We start from the raw sequence: 13,846 nt of genomic DNA, 5'->3' as shown, positions 1-13,846 counted from the left end.
GACATAACCAAGTGGCGGGCATAGTGTACAGGAACATCTGTGCCGAATATGGACTGGAAGCCCCGAGGTCAAAGTGGGGAACACCCCCAAAGGTGGTGGAGAATGACCGAGCTAAGATCCTGTGGGACTTCCAGATCCAAACAGACAAGATGGTAATGGCGAACCAACCGGACATTGTGGTGGTGGATAAAGAACAGAGGAAAGCCGTTGTGGTGGATGTAGCAATACCAAGTGACCACAACATCAGGAAAAAGGAGCATGAGAAACTGGAGAAATACCAGGGCCTCAGAGAGGAACTGGAAAAGGCCTGGAAGGTGAAGACCACAGTGGTGCCTGTGGTCATAGGGGCCCTCGGGGCAGTCACCCCCAAACTGGAGCAGTGGCTCAAACAGATCCCAGGAACAACATCAGACATCTCAGTCCAGAAATGTGCAGTTCTAGGCACAGCCAAGATACTGCGCAGAACCCTCAAGCTCCCAGGCCTCTGGTAGAGGACCCGAGCTCAGAGGATGAAAGAGACCACCCGCGGAGGGTGAGAAGGGAATTTTTTATATATATATATATATATATATATATATATATATATATATATATATATTTTTTTTTTTTTTTTTTAGCTTTTTTTTTTAGCTTTTCCATTATAATGTGAATTGATCACAAAACACACAACTGCAACAATTTTTAAAGCCAAGAATTTGTGACTAGTTTGAATTTATTGTGAATTTTAAGTCATCCAAAAAAACATTTGAATTTTGGAATACAGGGTCAGGTACATTCAAACATCTTAACTAATATCTCTTAACAAGTTGCAGAGAATCCACTTTTCATATTTTTGCCAATGAGGTTTTGGTAAATTACCAGTCCAAATTAGGGCAGAGGTTTGATAGTGTCTACAAAAAGCATTTGACCAATCTGCATTTCACAAATCTGCATTTCACAAAATATATGGTTGAGTTTGTATAAAGTGACCAGAACTGTTTTTGCTCAACTTTTAAAAGAGTTTCAGCTGCACATTTAAAAAAAGAAAGAAGAAATAAAAAACGGTGCATGGAAGCTGAGAAATTTGCATTTATTAAAGCAACATGCTGGGAACCAGCACATTTCTCCAGCTGAGAGTGACATGCTAACTGGGACTGCTACTCACTTGGGGCTATTATTGGATCAGCAAACATTAATAGGAATCTAAGATAAGTATTTGCGCTTCACCAGATTATCCACTTCAACTCGACCACACATGACACAGAGAGATGTAGTTTGTATTTATGTCTGATCACACTACAGAAACAGAACTGAGCTACGGAGCAAACAGTGATTACCTGGCAGAGCACTCAAATGCAAATAAATCAAGCGAGATAAATGTGTGTAAGCTGACAGAACATGTTAAATATCATTTCAAATGTGGAGAGAAGACAAGGGGCAAAAACAGAAATTACCAGGGGAGTATCTGATCCTGAACATTCAGTTAATGATGTAGGTGTGTGAAACGTATGATAATACTCACATTTCATTGACCTTTCACATGTTGCTGCATTTATAAAGCATTTACCAGCCTGTCCTTCCTCATCCCCTATCAACAATAACAATAAGAAAAGAATCGAGAGTCATGCAAACTAAAGCACAAAAAATAATTACACTTCCTTAAAATAATAATTTGTCGCACTAGATGGGGCTGAAATGAAATGGAAACCATGTTTTCAGTGTAATGATGATTAAAAATGACATTTATGGGTTAACACTTCACTTCTGCTTGAAAGAGCATTTTAAGTGGTGTGGAAGTATAACAAATCATCCTAATAAATTGCCAGTCTTGGTTGTTAAGCATTAGGAAAAAGTCAAAGTACAACTCAGACCAATGCACAACAAAGACAATACGAAGTGCATAATTTGTATGACAAAGGAAAGTGAAAAAACTTCTTTTGAAGTAAAAATCACAGTTATCACAATAATAAAAAAATCTTAGTGGTTTGTTCACTTATATTAACAACAATTACTAGGACCGGAAATATAAAAAAATACATAAAAAAAACATAAAAATCCCAACATCCACAATAATAGCAAAAGTAGAAACATGAAGATGAATAGCAATATCCTGAAATCACATCTTAACCGTGTTCGAGATATAGGAATGTTTGTATAGAGAGGTCACTGCTGAAATCCCTTTTATTTTATATCTAAAAGATGGTGATATAAATAAAAATGCAGGATTTCCATAAATACTTAAGGAAGTCTATTTTTAATTTGGTGTCATCTTGTACTTTTAAGAGTTTTTTCACTTAACTAAAAATTCTAAAGATTTTTGGTTTTGGTAGCAGGTAAAATGTAATTGCTACAAAGAACAAAAGTATTGGCCTTTTACACTGTTTAGTTATTTTTTATGCTGTACACTTAGCTTCAACAAATTCATATAGAGTTGAATTAACATATCTTTGTTTCAAAACATGTGACAGAGAATTTTCTTTTGGAGCTTTATTAAAATCTTCCCACCAGTTTCAATTTTATATTACATCATAGACTGTGTGTATTCATTTTAAATAGAATGTAGAGTAAATCTAACAAAGCACAGGAAATAAATAATGACAGCGGATGAGAGGCACTGACACACACAAAGCCTAAGCAAAAATTAGAAAGCTATTTGAAAAAAAAACTTGAAAAAAAAAACTATTTTGATTAGATAAATAAATAAATCAGTCTAATAGTTGTCACAATGGATAAAATATTGGAATGTCATCTGATTCCAGCAATCTTACATGATCTGAGAAAGTAAAGCATATTGTATAATGAATAAAACTGTTATTCTCTCAATATTGGTTCTGTATTTAGTAGATTAGGGATTTTTTTGGGTTATATTTACACATAGCTTAATATTTAAAGATAGATATTTATTCAACAACAAATTTGTTTTATTGCACTGTGGAATTGTAATCTGACCAAGACGTTTGTTTCCTGTTTGAAGTAAGTTAGTTTTACATGCTTTATATGTGTTAATGTGGCCCAATAAATCCATCCTAATTCTTTTTTCATTGTTTGCACAAATGAAAGTGATTATTAATTTAAATAACTAATAATTTAAAAAAAAAACCACGATTACCAGTTATTAGTTACAGAAAGTGTAGGAATGAATTGCATGCTTTTATTTTGAAAGTACGTTTTACTGATATGACGTGCCCTAAAACAAACCAACCAAAACACAACGTCATCGAAAAGCACGTGTGGACCTTCCGCTTCCCGTACTTTGCTTCTGTCACAGCTCCGCCATTGTTTGACATTTCTCGTTGCTAACAGAGATGTTACCTAGTAACTCGGCGAAGTGGAGAAATAGAAACTTCACAGTAAAACATGCGTTCGTAGGAACCCTGTCACAAGCTCAGAGGGCATGAGAGAGGACACGCTCCTCAGAGAGGTACTTCTTTTTTTCTCTTCGCTTTCTTATGTCACTTCCTTGGCGCTACTGTTGAGTTTGAATACAAAAATACATGCATAAGTTTTCTTTATGGCGTTTTGTAACCACGAATTGTCTTTAAACTACTTTTTTATTGTTTTTATATAACTTTTAGGTTAATTAAGTAGAGTTGCTGTTATGCATCTCTGTCGTAGTAAGTTGCAGGTCCTGTTTTAGAATAAATATCAGAGTACAGCATCTGCTAAGTATTGAGAGCATACTTTTGCATAATAAATTAATGGTTGGCGAGAAAGTTGTGTTGTTGAAGGCTACAAACTAAATGTTGCAGGTGTTCAGAAAGTAGGAATATACGTAGATGGCATATTAGTCGAGCAAGTTTGATGGGAAACTAGTTGTTTCCAACTTTTATTTTCTTTGAAAGCTTTATTTTTACTTTTAGCAAATTTCACAAAGACTTGAGACTCCCTCTAAAAATGCTTAGAGCCGCCTATTTTAATAGTTCGTGGACCAAATGTATCTTAATATGCATTAATACGCACAGTGGAAACTGTCATACTACAACAGAAAGTAATATTTACAGTCTTCTTCATTTCTACTCTTGGGGTTACAGCCAATCTAAATAAGATGTCATTTTCCTTGACACTGATTGGAAAATAACATTTATTTACCCTTAATTGGCTGCTTTACAAATGTTGGCCAATACCATGCCGAGTAGCATAGGTATTTCAGTTTACAAAGCTGCATATTCTTGCAAATATTTCAGATATGTGCTGCAAAAAATCTATGAAAAAGCAGGTTTTCTGCGAATAATTGAGGCGGGTGTCTGCGTTATTAGCAACATATTTCTGTTTTAGAAAGTGACGATTTTACCTCTTCTCAGTGCAAAACTTTCTAAAATTACCTCGTGGAAGAATGGTGCTACACTTGCCTTATTTTGACTAATCCTGGAAGAAATGGCATGAGAGTGGTGTGGAGGTCAACATTCTAGCAGGAGAATAACCCTGAATATACCAGAAGAACAGGAATTTAGAGTTTAGCTCAAAGCATATTCATTTTGACACATTGGCCCTATAAGAGTACCGACCTAAATTCCATGGGTTTTCAAATCCAGACCTTAAGGTCTGGTGTCCTGCAACTTTTAGCTGTTGAATTTTGACATTAGAGTATAGAAGATGTCCAGGCCTACTTTTAGAGTCTGAATCAATGTCGGCATTCAGCCAAAATCATTAATAATAAACATACGGCTTAAGATGGAGCTCAGGGACTAATGCTCTCTTCCTCAGTCATGTCTTTTCTACAGCTATACTGAATATCCAGCCTGACTGTAAAGGACTACAGCAATGGAAAATTGCTTGTTTGAGGTATCCCTTCTGTGAGCTTTATTACTTTATGGGATTTGTTCTGCCAGTAAAATAGAAATGTATTAAAATATTTTAATTATTTTCCAGAAAACAAACGGATTGCTTTTTTTTTTTTAGTGAAACAAATTATCAAGTTTTTTTGTTATAACAGTAGTATTGGCACATGAATAGTTAACTTAAAGAATCATATGTCGACAAGATTTGTGCAACATGGTTTACTTCAATCTGGAAAGACTCAGACGGAGAAAAAGAAAAAAACTATTAAAAGATTTAATGACAGGAATGAATAACAGTTCTTTGGCACTCGGGCCCCGGCAGCTGATTTAAGCTGAGATTTGCTGTGAACTCGGATGAACATCCCGGAAGCTGATTAGGGATGCTCTCCCCCAAAAAGGGGCTGGGGCCGAGGCCCGAGGGAAAATGAGACCTAGAACTTGTGAGCTGACTTAAGAATGCAGAGAAGAAAGTAAGGAACAGGTGATCAGCCAACTAGATAACTAGAAAGGTGAGATGGTGGGACATGGGCCAGCTGCAGGAACAGAGAAACGCTGGGACATGGGCCAGCTATAGGAGCAGAGAAACCCTGGGACATGGGCCAGCTATAGGAGCAGAGAAACCCTGGGACATGGGCCAGCTGTAGGAGCAGAGAAACGCTGGGAGATGGGCCAGCTATAGGAGCAGAGAAACGCTGGGACATGGGCCAGCTGCAGGAACAGAGAAACGCTGGGACATGGGCCAGCTATAGGAACAGAGAAACGCTGGGACATGGGCCAGCTATAGGAGCAGAGAAACCCTGGGACATGGGCCAGCTGTAGGAGCAGAGAAACGCTGGGAGATGGGCCAGCTGTAGGAGCAGAGAAACGCTGGGAGATGGGCCAGCTATAGGAGCAGAGAAACGCTGGGAGATGGGCCAGCTATAGGAGCAGAGAAACGCTGGGAGATGGGCCAGCTATAGGAGCAGAGAAACGCTGGGACATGGGCCAGCTGTAGGAGCAGAGAAACGCTGGGACATGGGCCAGCTGTAGGAGCAGAGAAACGCTGGGACATGGGCCAGCTGCAGGGACAGAGAAACGCTGGGACATGGGCCAGCTATAGGAGCAGAGAAACGCTGGGACATGGACCAGCTAGGAGCAGAGAAAAGCTGGGACATGGGCCAGCTATAGGAGCAGAGAAAAGCTGGGACATGGGCCTGCTATAGGAGCAGAGAAACATTGGGAGATGGGCCAGCTATAGGAGCAGAGAAACATTGGGAGATGGGCCAGCTACAGGGTAGAGAAAAGCTGGGACATGGGCCAGCTATAGGAGCAGAGAAACGCTGGGACATGGGCCAGCTATAGGAGCAGAGAAACGCTGGGACATGGGCCAGCAATCGGAGCAGTGAAATGTTGGGAGATGGGCCAGCTATAGGAGCAGAGAAACGCTGGGACAAGGGTTAGCTACAGGGTAGAGAAAAGCTGGGACATGGACCAGCTTCAGGGGAGAGAAAAGCTGGGACATGGGCCAGCTACAGGGGAGAGAAAAGCTGGGACATGGGCCAGCTACAGGGGAGAGAAAAGCTGGGACATGGGCCAGCTACAGGGGAGAGAAACTGACCCAACTGACTCTGTGGTCTTGCGCCCAAATGCCTGCCCATGCCGCTGGGTTTGGGTAGCATAATTTCTGTTATCCCCCAGACGAAAAACAGTAGAGCACTGACTGGCGACAAGTTAACTAATGTGAAGCAGAGAGATGAATGCGGTAACCATGACAACCCATGAACTTTGCAATAAATGCATCCGATAACAGTTCACCACGTTTGAATTTATTCGTTCGTTCAGGTAAAAGTCCTTAAGCACTTTGAACGCAGCCCGAGAGGCGCATGCACATACGGCCTACGAGTTCGGGAGGGATTAATTAAAAGTGCCTGCGTTACGAAATGTTGCGGACACAAATGAGACATGTGAATGCTACGTCTTACCCCGACAGCCCGAGACGGGCGTAGTGGGGGAAATCGGAAGAGGTGCGGGTGCTGATGAGCGGGGCTGACAGCGGCCATGCGGAAGTGAGAGAAGTTGTTGACGTGGCTGACCCATGGCGTGGTAACGGTGTGAAGGCAATGCGAAGAAAGGCGATGGAGAAATGTAGTGACGAAGGACGATGAGCTGGGAGGGAACAGTGACGTGGATCGGCGCGGCGAGACCTTGGTGGGGATGCCTGAGGGAAAGAAAGACGGCCCGGAGTTGTATGATAGTGGGATCATGAGTCCGCTTGCGGGAGGTAGATCGTGGAGTAGGTGGTGGCGATGGAGCGCAAGATGGTGAAACCCCAGTCAGGTGAGAGAGAGGCGGGAGACACTGCTTGAAATGATCAAAACTGGGGCCGGAGAAAATCTCTTGCGTCTGAAGAGCGTCTGAGGGGATAAAAGAAGGGGCCGAGCCAAAGCTAAACAGCTTTTATGACGTCTTTCCACCTCTCAAGGACGTGGAAGGACGTCCTTGAGAGGTGGAAGGACGGGGAGTCATGAAGCTGTGGAGAAGCTGTGGCGTGCGGATGAACGGATTGAAGACAGCTGGAAAGTGGCTGACGGCGTGGGTGTGGATCCTTATATGCAGAGCTTGATTGATGATTGGACACGCCGGGTGAGGACCGGCGCTGAGGTTGGAGACGAGCATGACGCAGCGATGGGTGAAAGAGCGGAGGCGGAGCCTTCCAGCTTGAACTTGAGCTTTTAGCTTCATTTCAGCCATGACAAGACAAGTACAGAAAGAAAACTTTGCCTAATGAAAAAATGTTTTTAGTTAAATTTTTGAAACAAATCCCCAGTCTTAGGAGATGGGTATTGCAGTCTTTGTGAAAAATGATTTTTTATTTTAGTGCATTCAAATCCTCAATCCACTGTGGCTCTTCACAGTGTCCGTTTCCATTGTTCTGTGAAAGGAAAATATATAAATTATAATAAACTGTAATTGTGTAATATTTGTGCATAATGCTAAAGCAGTAACCAATATTTTCTCAGCAGAGATGTATACATTTTTCTTGTTTCCATTACAGGGCTGGCTTGAATTTGTGAGATACGCATTATGTAGTGAGAAAGTATGATGAGTTCTGTAATGGCAAGATGGAAATAATAACAACCACTATGGTACTTATCTCAATGTTTAGAAGATCAGGCTCTGCACAGAAGAGTGACGAAGCTGTCTCTAAAAATATGGAGGATCATAATTGTAGACACCTCTTCAAATGCACTCATTCCCAGAAAGGCTCATGATGAGCTGCATTTCTTTGGGGAGATTTGAAGGATTACCGAGTCATTAATGGTAACTTAATTCCGCTGATTTATGGCGTGTCATCCAGGTCTGAAGATCTTAGCCCAATAATGAGCTGAAACACATCTTCCCAGGTATAATCCTTGCTCTCAACTCCATGCTTAGCATGGAGAGGCTTCGTTGATAGAAAAAGGTTAATCCTCACATTGATTAAAGGAGGATGCCAATTGTTCTGAGCCTGCTTTCAGAAATGCAACCAGAATCTGGGGTAGAAGTGTGAAAACCCTTGCAGTTTGGTGTAAACCTGAGTAAACAGGTTTACTCGGGTAAAATCATGGACCTGCTCAAGTTATTTTTATTTTACTGATTTGTAGGATTGCTTGTTTAATTGAGAGGCCTGAAAAGTAAAAGGGTGTGACGGGATGTTCATTTATGTCAAGTTGACTTCACATTTAAAATGCAACGTGTAACTTTGAAACCTAAGAAGAAAACTCTTGAGAGTACCTGCATGTTTTAGTTTAGCTAAGAAATAAGAATTTGCTAAATGGTTTGAACATTGATAATGTATCTGTTAAGTTGCTGTAAACAACATTATTAAATGGAAACCATGAGATTCTATTAAGTAGACTATATAGTCACTTCGTCTCAGACATGACATGACTGTTTATCACCCTGTCTTTATGTACAGGATGAGTAAATAACAGCTAAACTGCTTCTTGCAAACAGAAATCTGTTGTATTAGCACACTGGGCGCTGCACAAGCTTAAACACACATCAGTTTTGTTTAACTCAAAATCCAAGCTGAAGTGAAGCTCTCTGGATTTGTGGAAGGATTCCCATCATCCCTGCATGTTCCCTTTTATCAGTCCTGTGTGTCAGTGCAAACCTAAAAACAAATATTTGGTGTAGAGAGACACTTTGAGTTCAGTTGTGGATCATTTTTCTCTGCCCTTTCGGCTTGCCTGGTTTACTTCCATTCTTTTCAGATGAGCTAATGTTGGACCTTTGGTTATGATTTATTTTATGTCTTAAATAGACAATGCATTTAGGATCTAACTTGGATAAATTGGGTGGCAAGTTTTAATGAAGGACACAGAAGTTAACCACTAAATGCAAATAAAGAATAAAGGTCAATTAAAGTGCTATGTAAATAGTATTTCTATAACTAAAATGAATTTTATTGTGATTTTTTATCACATATGTTAAACATAGTGATGAGTATATATATATCTATATTATTAGTTGGTTAATGGAAAGATTGATGGAATTATATAATCCTTGACGAAAAGTTCAGTACAGCTTGACAAAACTCAGGTTTAGATCAGCTGATAGGTTAGAATGGATCTGTCAATCTCCAAAGCAAAATGCAACTAAGATTTTGTGGCAAGACTTGCAAAAATTAGATGTTCAGAGCTGCTATCTATCCGAATGTAAAGTACTTGCCTGAAGGATGAGGAAAAATTTAGTTTCTATATGTCCAAAGCTGGTTGAGACATTTCTTGCAAGACTTTCGGCCAGGGTCATCGGAAGCATTTGTAATTTGGGGGACCTACTTGCATGCAACTTTTCTGTCTCCTGTTCGGCTCTCACACAAGAACTCTGTCGAGGTTTTCATTTTAACTTCTGTTGTGGAGTATTTTATTTTGAAATATCTCTTATTTTGAAAAATATCAACTTCAACCTCCGTTTTTCCAGCAAAAACTTTTCACACGTTGGCAGTTCAGTCCTCTCTATTGCAGTTACTCCAACTGAAACGTTATATATATTTATATATATATATATATATATATATTATATATATATATATATATATATATATATATATATATATATATATATATATATATATATATATATATATATATTCTCAAGCGTAATGGATTCTTTCATGAAGCAATGGAAACAGCGCTGGGGGAAGTAATATTTTACTGTACATTATTATTTATAGATCAACTTAAACTAATATTAATTTTGTTAGTTTAGTGTGATAAACCTTAAATCAGGTGTGTTTTATTTATTTGATTCTTTTTTTTTTATAGCTCATATGAAGAGAATCTATACATAAATTAATACAGGGGCCATCAAGAAAAAATGAACAGAATCAAGTTGAGAAATAAAACCCAAAAAATAGCAGGTTTTTATTTTAGGCTTACTGAAATAAAAACCTTTATTTTTATTTTAGGCATACTGAATAAAAAAAAAAATCAAGGAAAAAATATATCTCAAAGAAAAATTAGATTGAATGAGCTGCATGAACTGTCAGTTCAAAATAAGAGAACAGGTGAAAGACAAGACGTACAGCACTCTGGAAATGAAAGTAAAGGAGCCGTTTCCAAGGCAATGCTGAGCATTTCAGTCTTTTTAAAGCAGCTACAAAGCAATGCTTTTATTCTAAAATACTCACATAAGGTAAATTTAGTTTTTTTTTTATTAATGTTAAAAGCATAGGTTATCCTTCCCTTCGCTTTCTGTATATTATATTTGATATTTTGACTAGATATACTTAGCAGACCTAGATAATATGCATTTATGCTTTAAAAAGTAGGAGTCATCTACTTTATTGGGTTATTATTATGTGTAGAATGATTCCTAATTCTGCCAAGAGAGAGGTGTAATTCTGTCAGAAGTTACCATTTTTCGTCAAAGTCCTAGTTTTCTTTTTTCCACATGTGCTCCATTTGTTTATCCTTTATAAAATGAAGGATGAGGTTCAGAAGTTTACCCATTTACTCTGACGTTGGCCTGATTTATTTAAGCCCTGTTGAGGACAGCAGGGCCAAGATGCAACAGGATTGTCAATATTCCTCATGTCAGCATGTAGTGCTTCATTAATCTGTCTGATTGATCCTGCATCAGTGTGTAGTTCAGTGACCTTGCTTTGCACCAAGAGGAGCTGCACCCTGGCCAGTGTTATACCCAATGTGTTGCTCTTCTGATGGATCTAGGCTTGACTTATTGAAAGCTTGGGACAGAGCAGAACGAGGACACCTCACCTCCGAGTTCTGAGTGGATTGTACTGAACATCAGAGGAGGTGGCTTATCCTTTCATGTTGTGAACTGTTGCAGCGGCATGAAGTCATTAGCTGTCCCCATTCATTTTCCAGGACAGTTTAAAGTGAGAGTTTTGTCACGGAAACAGGGATAAACAACTAGACATGTTTTATTGGGCCTGGAATGTATCTAACGTCCTCTACATGGCCTTAATTCCAAATCACTGTTTGCATATTTCCACATCTGTTCTGAACTACTGTATAATTAACTTTAGTTACTTTTATTAAAAACCTATAAATTATAAAATTAAAGCAATATTGTTTAAGAAGTATAAAAAGTTGCATCACTATTCTTGATCAGTCGTATCTCCCTCTGAAGTATACTTCACGACAATGCTGCTGCTTTAAATTATTCATATTAATGACATTTTCCAACTTCAGATTTTCAGAAACATCAATAAAAGGCATGTCTTTATTGATGTATTTGGTCACTGAAAATGCCATTTCTCTCTATGTTGTACTTTTTAACTGCATGGGATTGATTTAGCAAACCAGAAGGCAGTCATCTGATCTGCAACAGGTTCATTTCACATTTTCATTACTGTGGGTGGACATGCAGAGTTTAAAACATCCTTCGTTTAGCAGCTGATGACATTTCATGTTGTTAAACAAATTAACGGTCCTGCTGCCTTTTGTGGCAAAGCTTTTACTTCATGTTTTGCAGATGAACACATTTGTTTCCCCTTGGGAAATCTGAACCACTACCTGATAGTAAATATGATCATGTTTTTCTTCAAGGCACATCATTGTTCTACTCTTCAGTTACTGTCTCTGCAATGCTTTACTTGTTTAAGCTTTCACATTTTCCTTTCTTTGCGTTTCTTCTCTCTCTTGTTGATACATAAATAACAAAGGCAGCAAACGGCTGAAGCATTTATGTGACAACTTTTTGTTAATGCCTGTGGCGCACACATTGTTGTAATTTGACATGAAAAGAACTTGCAGTGTGTTGAGAGAGGGACAATCTGATCAATATTAGGAATACGCTTTGCTCATGCTGTAACAATGCAGAGCTTTGTTTGGGAAACTGGCACACAGGTTGACAAATAGATGTTATTTTTCTGCTTTCCATCTTACCAGACTTATTATACCCAACATGTAGCAATAGCCCATATCTGCAATGATCCCTTAGCAGGAGAGCCAAGTGCCTTGAAAAACAGCTCAGTGAGCACAACAATTTAAATCACTAAACCAGTAGTTAAATAGGTCATAGAAAAAAGTGCAAATTTGGCACTTCTTTTTCTACAGATAAAGGTATTATCAACAAGTCCAACACATATACAATGGACCCCAGCCTATTCGTGGTTCAATATTGACGGATTGACCTGTTCACGGTTTTTCTGTGAAACGTAACTCTAAATTATTTGCAGAAAATTTGCCTATTTTCAGCAGTTTTCAAAATAAAAGATAGCTTGGAAAGGTGAAATATATTGGAGCTACATGACATGTTACTAGCTTGTGTTTGCAAAGCAGCCAGTCCAGGAGTGCCATTATTTCCCCTTGGCACTGACTGGCTGCACCTTCAAGATTGTAGATGTTGGCTCATATGGTAGCACTAATCTGGTTTCCACTGTGTGTATTAATGTATATTAAGGTGTATTTGGTGTATGAACTACAAAATTTTTCAGTTACAAGCATTTTTAGAGGGGATATCAAGTTTTCACTGATCTTAGCTATAATTCAGTATTCTATTAATCACATTGGATGAATTCAGTATTCATCACAAAGGATTGCATTGGCAGTAATCCAATGTTACTGCCTGCTTGTATTAATTTTACCCAATACCTGTTAAGGTTGTCTTAACACTGTTAGGGAAACATATTGTCTATTCTACCATATATTGTATTTCTAGGCTATTCTACTCCCAACCACAATAAAATATACCTACCCATATTTTATTGTCGTTTTACTGGCTTTAAACAATATTTCTTTAAAAAAATATTACATTTGGAAACAAGAGCAACGTTAGATTCTAACACAGTTTTAGTTATTTATTTTTGTCATAATCTCAGCCTGGGAAGAGTGTAAAGCTGGACTGCTACAGGATATGTGGCGGTGTCCAGGCAGTTGATACTTTTGCATTGTATTATTATCTGTTAGATGTCTGTCTCCTTTTCTACCAGACATAATTAACAGTTTTAAATGCGAGAGCTATGAATATTTTGTCCTCAATTTTAATTATAGTGCAATTAAAGTAAATGCCATAGACACCCCATAGTAAATAAATTAACAAAAGTCAATACCACATTAATTTACCAGAGTTTCATTGTCAGTTTTCTGAATTGTTAGACCAGTTGCATTGGCAGGAAGTACATTAACTCCATATGAGGTGTTGGTTGCAGTTATTGAGACAATCGGTTATAAATGACACATATAACCAGCGCATCAACTGTCAACACATTTCTGCCAATAGAAACCACTAAAGAAAACCCACAGAAGCTTACCATTTTCATCCTTGTTTAGAACATATTAGTTAGATACTGATGTTTACCAGCTAAAATTGGATTCACAGCAATTAAGGTTTATTAATGGATATCCACCTGTGTATGCAGAGAAGCAATTTATGTGAAATGATCTATGTTGGCCATGTTTCATATGTGAAAAACAATTTCCTTCTGCATCTTAATGCAGTTCATTAAAATGCATTAACATCACAGGACGCCCACATTTCACCATATGGTCAGCATTTCACCACTTGATTACTAGACTGTGTGGACTGTATTTTATGCTCAGAACCCACATATATTGTGTGTCATTGTGCATCACTGGGATGACCGAATTTTCTTCAAG

At 38.5% G+C, this 13,846-nt stretch overlaps 1 protein-coding gene across 3 annotated transcripts in view; it reads left to right on the top strand.

Moving 5' to 3' along the window:
• The first annotated feature begins 3,088 nt into the window (after positions 1–3,088).
• enox2 (ecto-NOX disulfide-thiol exchanger 2) overlaps positions 3,089–13,846 on the top strand; it is a 201,685-nt gene continuing 190,927 nt past the window's right edge. For all 3 annotated transcript variants that reach the window (XM_088009445.1, XM_088009441.1, XM_088009442.1), the window contains exon 1: positions 3,089–3,400. The gene's annotated coding sequence lies outside the window, so the exon portion shown is untranslated. The remainder of the gene's footprint in view (positions 3,401–13,846) is intronic.

The sequence above is a fragment of the Poecilia mexicana genome, unplaced genomic scaffold, assembly GCF_051168715.1.
Source record: "Poecilia mexicana isolate PSO_F unplaced genomic scaffold, ASM5116871v1 scaffold_10, whole genome shotgun sequence".
In the NCBI taxonomy this organism is placed as follows: Eukaryota; Metazoa; Chordata; class Actinopteri; order Cyprinodontiformes; family Poeciliidae; genus Poecilia; species Poecilia mexicana.
The sequence above is the reverse complement of the archived record's forward strand: the minus strand, read 5'-3'. Positions and strand labels throughout refer to the sequence as shown.